This window comes from Pteropus alecto, unplaced genomic scaffold, assembly GCF_000325575.1.
Source record: "Pteropus alecto unplaced genomic scaffold, ASM32557v1 scaffold19, whole genome shotgun sequence".
NCBI lineage: Eukaryota > Metazoa > Chordata > Mammalia > Chiroptera > Pteropodidae > Pteropus > Pteropus alecto.
Window position 1 is genome coordinate 2,238,389 of NW_006442490.1, and position 7,431 is coordinate 2,245,819.

At 42.1% G+C, this 7,431-nt stretch overlaps 1 protein-coding gene across 34 annotated transcripts in view; it reads left to right on the forward strand.

Moving 5' to 3' along the window:
* Positions 1–4,682: 4,682 nt before the first annotated feature.
* Positions 4,683–7,431, forward strand: part of MBNL3 (muscleblind like splicing regulator 3) — a 103,642-nt gene continuing 100,893 nt past the window's right edge. For 13 of the 34 annotated variants that reach the window (XM_025039612.1, XM_025039622.1, XM_025039611.1 and 10 more), the window contains exons 1-2: positions 4,683–4,989; positions 5,706–5,878. The gene's annotated coding sequence lies outside the window, so the exon portion shown is untranslated. Of the gene's footprint in view, positions 4,990–5,048; positions 5,581–5,646; positions 5,666–5,705; positions 5,890–7,431 lie in introns of those variants that run through there. The other 21 variants (XM_025039616.1, XM_025039617.1, XM_025039624.1 and 18 more) reach the window with 8 other exon arrangements.

Here is a 7,431-nt window from a genome sequence, read left to right on the forward strand (position 1 = left end):
CTGGGATTCATTTTCCTAAGCCGTGCAGATCAACTGGCCTTGGGCAAAAGGTTGACGCCATTTCTGGAGGCTGGTGAGAGACTTGTTCTCTAACCGAGCAGGAGTCCACAGATCCTGTCTACTTTTCTTGTTTTTCTTCCTCTAACTTCCCTGACTTGGTTTCATCATCGGAAGTGCAGAAAAGACCTGCTGAGGGATCCTATCCAAACTCCAAATTAAAAGACAGTATAGCACCTTTCGGCCAGAACAGGATGGGAGAGACCCTTTGGGAATCCTATGTTCCTTTCCCTCTACCCCTTGCTTTCATTTTTCGCTGGGAGCTTGCAACCGGGGAAGCAGTGGGCTGCTGAAGCTTGCCCAGGCTTACTTCCCCGATCTTGCTCCATAGCCTTTTCCTTCTTCTCTCCGCTCTCCAGTGGGAACTCTGGTGAGAAGGAAGTGGGTGTGAGGGGAAGGTCACGGTAGCAGCTCTGCTGAACTTTAACTCTTCTCTTATCTGTACTGGCCTTATTTCTTGATTGGCTCCAGGACACCAGAGCAATCTCAGAGTGGGCCCAAATAGCTCAGAGTTGAGCACTGGGCCGGCCAGCCCCAATTGCATTGGGTTCTCTGGTCTGCATCCCCCACAGTGCAGGACTTCAAGGTAGTCCCCCCAACCCCCGCCAAAAAGCTAGTGTTCTGTTGCTATCTCTGAATTTCTCTCTCTCTCTCTCTCTCTCTCACACACACAGTTAAATCCCTGCTCACACTTAGGGCAGCGGCGGGCCCATACCAATGCTACTGTACTCTTTCTGGCAGTGGGAGGCCCAGGACCCCGCCTTAATCCCCCACGTTGGAGCTGCAGGTAAATCCCCTGTTCATGCTCGTAGCAGTAGTGGGCCCAGTCTCTTGCATTTGCCCCTTCTAGCAGTGGTGGGCCAGACCCTTGCTGCTATCCCTCTTCCCTCTACTATTTTTCCAAGCCTCTCTTGGTCCCTCTCACTCTCTGTCTCTGAGAGGAGACCACACTCTGTATGTCGAGTGTTATCCCTTTTCTAATAAACTTTCCTTTTGACTCTAACTTTGGTGAATGTGTTGAATTATTTCTTCACTCTCTGCCAAAGGACCCTCTTCTCTAGGTACAGGGTTTGGTCTCCCTGTCACTTCAGGAAATTTGCTGTGTCCTGCATCATTTCCACATTAAATGCTTGCTATTACAATTATCATATGCCTAAGTGATAATAGGACATGCTTTTCTTTTTATATCATCCTTACCTTTTGTATAATTCTTATGTTTTTGTATCATTTTTATCTGTAGCATTCTTACCACATTTTACCCTGAGGATAAGTTTAAGAAATGTACCACACTTTTCAATACTCAAGAATAATTTGCGTAATATAACTTTCAAAGACTGGGGGAGGGGGGAATAAATGCATTACGTTTAGGTGTATTTTGGATAATGCGATTCTTTAATAACTTCCTGTGTTCTTCTGTGTTTATTAGTACATGTTCAGATAATTCTGACAACTTTATCCAAGTGAAAGAAAAATCTGAATTTCAGAATTTTTTACAACCTGAGAATTGTTGGTCAATCTTATGCTTGCAATTATTTTGGCATACAACTAGTTATTGGATTGCCTTATCTCTTTTTCTGTAAGAAATACAGTCTGCATCATTTTTCAAAGGGGTTAGAAGCCAATATTTATTTGATTATTTAAACCTTTTTAACAAGCAAATTCTGCCTTTTTTCTTTAACCTTTTTCTTTTGTTTATTTCATCAGAACTTTGTGTGAACTCCAAACCCCCAATTCCCAACTCTGAATGAAAAAGACTTTTCAGAAATCAATGGTTGATCAGTCTGCAGCTCTTTAACCAGAGGCTTCTGTATGGAAAAGCCACAAATGATGGTGTGGGATCTGCATCTGTGGAGCCATCGTTAGAACATAGCAGTGGCAAGTAGTACCATTTGCTAACAGTACTAGGCTGGTGGGAATAATTCCAAAGGCTCAAAAGAGGAGGAAGATCCGTCCCCTTTTGTGCATAGCATGACCCTGTCAAATGTCTAATAATATCTGTTGACTATCTTTTAAAAAGAAAAGTAAATGAGTTTACGTGCCTTAGCAGAGGAGTAAAAGGATAATTCTGATAGAATATATTTAGAGTTCAACAATCCCTCAAAGCCATGGTGCACTGATATTTGAATTTAAGTTTCACCTATCCAGCATCTTCAAAAACACAGCAACATTTGTATAATTGTGTATTACAACAATCCTTTTGTAAAAACCATTACATAACTTTTAAAATTATTTCCTGTATCACTCAAAGTTAATTGTATTTATTAGAAGAATATGCCACTTAAGAGGCTGCTACAGACTCTGCCTTACGTTTGTATGTATAAGTGCCCATTTCAAATATTAAGACATAATGAGAGGACAGGGAGCATGTTCCCCGAGTGTGTTTAAATGTTTGCTTACATGCCTCTATTTGACTGGTTAGGGGAGAGGGATGGGACTGAAAATTTAAATCCAAGTGTTGTGAAACACCGACCTTTGAAGATCCATCAGGGAAAGTGATTCTGAGACTAGCCCAAAATGAAATGGGAGAACAAGTGTTAAGTATTTAGAAAGACTATGATATACATGCATTATTTTAATAACGCATGTGGATGAGTGAGTACGCAACTCGATTTTTCCTAGGTCATGTCCCCAATCATGTTTAAGAAAATGTTGGCCAGCTCTAAACACTCTACTAAAGTGGAATATAATTTCAAGACTAGTTCACCCCAGAGAGCAAATGAGCCCTTTTAAAATGCTGAGGGGAGGAGAAAACAATTTCTCACTTCCTTTGAAAATACTCTCTAGTGACCTGGTGGCATGGAAATTTGTCTAGCTTCATTTGTGCAGGTCATACCATCCTGTGAAAAAGAGAATAATAGTCTCATTTGCAACTTCTAATGGTCAGAAATTTTAAGCAAGAAACAATGTTGAAGCTATGCTATCCTGAAAACTAAACAATTGACCCATTTATAACCTGAACTTATGATCGATTATTTCAACAATGCAATAACAATAAAATTAACCTAGTTCGTATGGGACTAAGGAAACCAGAGTGTCTCACAGAAGATGTGGTTTGCAATGGTGGACAGAGGTAAGAGAACTGGTATTGACTCAAGTTATGTTTAATATAAAGACTCCTTTGTTGACACTTTGTAATAACAGTTCCTCATTTGTTAGATCATTAGGTATAAAGTGATATAATTCAGCCTTGCCCTTCTTTCCAGCCTACTGTGATGGCCAGCACCATCTACTTTTAGCTATGGTTGTTCCTGGACTGCCAGAGCCACTTCCTATCTGTCAGCCAAATTTGACTTTTAGAGTAGGGCAGGTAATTTAGTAAGTTTGAAGCGGGTGGAGAGAGATTGTTTGGAATGAGATTCTCCCCCTCCCCTTTTTTTTAAATAACCAGAAATTCCTGGCTTCTGTGTGACTTATGCTAGAATTCTACCCATTATTAAAAAAAATATCAGACACTGTTCCTACACATTGTCCCAATAACTTTAACAATGCTTGCCAAACACCATGGTTTTTTTTTCTCAATTATTTAAATGGCAGTTTGTGCCATATTCTTCCAACCTTTATGATCCTGCTCCTATTATCTCGCATTTAACAGAGATTGATGTCTTGCCTAAAATTATCTAGAGAATTCTAACTGGATCAGTCTGGCAGAACTAAAAAATAAAATTAACCTGAAAATTCACTCCATTCCTCAACCTAACTGCTGTTTAAGTATCTCCTGTGATGTTTTCTCACTTTCTCACTAATATATAGAGATCTGTATGGAGGTGAAGCAGTTCATTTCAGGAAAGCAGCCCATGCATTGCTATGAGCTTGTCACTGAGAATCCTGCATATGTGTATTATCAACTACAATTGTCCTCGTAAAATTAAATAAAAACACGCATTTATTATTGTAGGTTTTCTATTGAGACAGCTGCTGTTCCTATTGCACTCGCATTAAGTTGAAACTTGTAATTTAGCTTTCCAGATGTGTACTTTTTAATCAAAATGTAAAATTTCATTTCTTTTGTTTATTTCTCATTCAAAAGTATCTGGAACCCTACCTTAGGGCTCTTCCTACCCTTCAAACTCGCTGAAGAAGGAGAACTATTTGCACAGATCAACATGTCTCTCTCTAATGTTCTTAAAGGGAAATAAAGGATTGGGACTTTGTAGAAGAGAGAGGACCCAGGAAAGCAGCTGGTAAGTATTTTCCTTTTTCTTTCTTTCTCTCTTTCTTTTCTTTCTTCTTCCTTTCTTCCTCCCTCACCTTCCTTTCCTCGCTCTCCCTCCCTCTCTCCCTTCATCCTTCTTTCTCTTTTCTGCCTTCAGTGAGCCAATATATTGGCTAATATACTGTCTAAGGTCATTTAATATAATGGCTAAGCTCATTTAAAAAATTATCTATTTCACCTTACCTGTATCTGAAATGACTATAAGCCTACAGCTTTGAACCACCCGGCATATTTAATTGGCACTTTAATTACCGAAGCTCTAGAACTTTGCTGCATCCCCCTTACACACACACACACACACACACACACACACACACGCGCGCGCGGGATGTTTTTCCTTTTGTAAAACCTGATCTTATGATTTGACACCCCACCCCCCCGCGCACACACCTTTCCCTTAATAATGAAATGGCAAATATCATTTGCAGCGAGGCTGGGCCTCCGGGTTTGGGGTAGAGGTACTACACCCCCTGAGAATAAAGCCCGCGCTTCGCTCTCTGAGAACCGTGCACGAATGAACGAACCACACAAAGGATATAGTTGGCAACGAAACAGCGCCTTACAGGAAGAAAGTACCCATACTCGGAGTGTGATCAGGAGCGTGACTTTTTGGCGCTCTTTGGGAGCAGCGAGGAGGAGTCAGAGGACAGTCACAGTGTGGGAGCGGGCATAGGGGCGGCACGCGGCTGAATTCCCGCCTTTCCGCAGCGCTGAGCCAGGTGAGGGTGGTGGCAGCGGCGGTGCGGGACCCGCCGCGCTACCTGGCTGGGCGGGGCGGGTCCGGGCAGCTGAGGGCCACTTCGTGCTTAGGTGCCTGCGCGCTGCTTGGCTGCGGGGCAGAGTTTCGCTGGAGTTGCGGTTTTGGCGCCCAAGGTCCCCTCGCTAGCGCCGTCCCTTCAGTGGGCCCTATCTGCCCGGCGCCCAGCACAGGCTGCCTGGGTGGCGGGCTCTGCCAGAGTACAGCTGGTAGAGGGCACGCCTTTGGCCGGGACCAGGCGGGGTTTGGGCCGGGGTTGCCATGGCAGCTGCTGGCAGGCCGGAGCCCCAAGCCCGCCCGCCGCTGGGAGGGCGCTGGGGAGCTCTGAGGTGTACTCCAAGCAGACTGAACCAAGAGCATTCGAGAAGGGGGGAGGACGGCCCGGGGTCCCCTTACGCCCCTGCCTGCCGACCTGTCCCGGAAAAGGGCCCCCCTGTTGTGGAAAAAAGAAATTATTCTTTCTTTTGGCCCTGAAAAGAAGCTTGCAACCGCACGGGGGGTTAGAGGGCAGTGAGGAGCGGAGGGATTGTCGCCTCCATCCAGGAGTCCTCATGTGCGTGTCTCTTGGCTTGACATTTTGTACCCCACAGTGGCCGACTTGGAGCCGGGTTGCACGTCCCAGCCAAGAAGTTATGTAGGTGGGGCGGGCTTTAATTTGCTTATATCTAATGATTTCAGAGCCTCGCTTTAAAATGGCGGCATTCAGTATGCACCCCTGCTAAAGGCTCTCCCAGCACCAAGGCCACCTCGCGCAGCGCTGCTTTTGCTTCTGCTAACACATGGCATATACCGCTGCCGCTGCCGCTGAGAGCAGGACCCCTTAACCTTTGGTTTTGCGCTGGCAGCATAAGGTAAGGCTGAGGTGAGTTGGGATTTGTGAGAGTGGCTGCCTTCAGCTCAGACGCCGATGAAATAAAACACCCTTTAAACTTTATTTTTCAAAATGGCAAATAGAAAAGTAGCTCTGCAACTTTGTTCCAATTTTAGGGCTTTGATCTTTGTTTTCCTTGTTCTTCCTTTTTTTTTTCTACTTTCTTTTTCATATAGACAATAGATAGATGATTAGATAGATGATAGATAGATAGATAGATAGATAGATAGATAGATAGATAGATAGATAGAAAGAAAGAAAGAAATTTAAAGAAACTTTTTGCATGGCATATCATCGGCAAATGCTTTTAACAACTAATTTCCCCCAGGGTCATGAGATATGCTGAGCAGTGCCACGGCTTCCTTGCAGCCTCTGTCTTTTCCCGCTCTAAATCAACACGTTTGGGCAGCTTGCTTTTACTACAGGCATCTGAGGGTAGATTTTAGAAGACTAGTAAAAAGGTAACTTTAATTTTTAGCATTCACACACTAGGCTTTTAGGGTAAAAAACAAAATTAAATCAAGACAAGTAGCGAAGGTTAACATTTAGGTGATTCATTTATATAGTTTTATTATTACTGTGGTAGATCTACTATGTGTTATTCTGACTGCTGTCCAGGGTTTAGTATATATCAATACAACAGTGAGGGTGAATTTATTGTTACTGTAATTAACAGTAGTGTGTTTTAAAGTTCTTTTTTTCTTAGATGTTCCTAAATTGCTAGTGTTTGTAAATTGGGCACGGATCCCCACGGCCTATTTCTACACATGCATCGTGTTGATAGGAAACCATCAATTAAAATAGAATTATTGCAAGATTTAATTTTGAAATCATTACAGGTTTTTTCACTATGTTGACTCCCTGGTTTAATCAATAAGTCTTTGGTTGAATGGTTGGAAAGCGGAATGTCGAAATAGCTGTACATATGACTAGACGTCAATGCTTAATACAATTCATCTGAGTTTTTTCCCCCCTCTGATGAAGGTATACAGACAATAAATTGAGTGACTTTTTAAAAGATTGATGGGGGGGGGAATAATATAAGCTAGGGAAGAAGAATATTATTTTTATTTGAGAAATAAAGGTACTCCCAAGTTGTCTGGGCACATACACTTAAGCACTTGCATGTGCACATGTGTAAAAATCAGTTGTCATTTTAGAACAATTTATGAATCTATGCACTGATTTCTCTCTGGAGGTTTATAGAAAAATACCTATTCTTTTTATAGCATTCCTCCAATTTTAAGAATGAAAGAGAAAGAAATCTAACTATGAGAGGTGAACACAAAATGTAAATATATATAAGCCTTACTGTTAAAATATACAGCTGAAGCTTACCAGATTTTTTAAACCAATGTCACCATTAAAAAATAAATTAATAAATTTAAAAAAAAAGAATGAAAGAGAAAACTATAATAAATGTTTGTATTAAGCAACATCTCTCTGCGGCTCAGTAAAAGAGCTGGGGCTCTGAATGTTCAACTTCAGGCAGTTAACTTTCAGAGAAAGGATACATTACTCAGAACTCAAGAA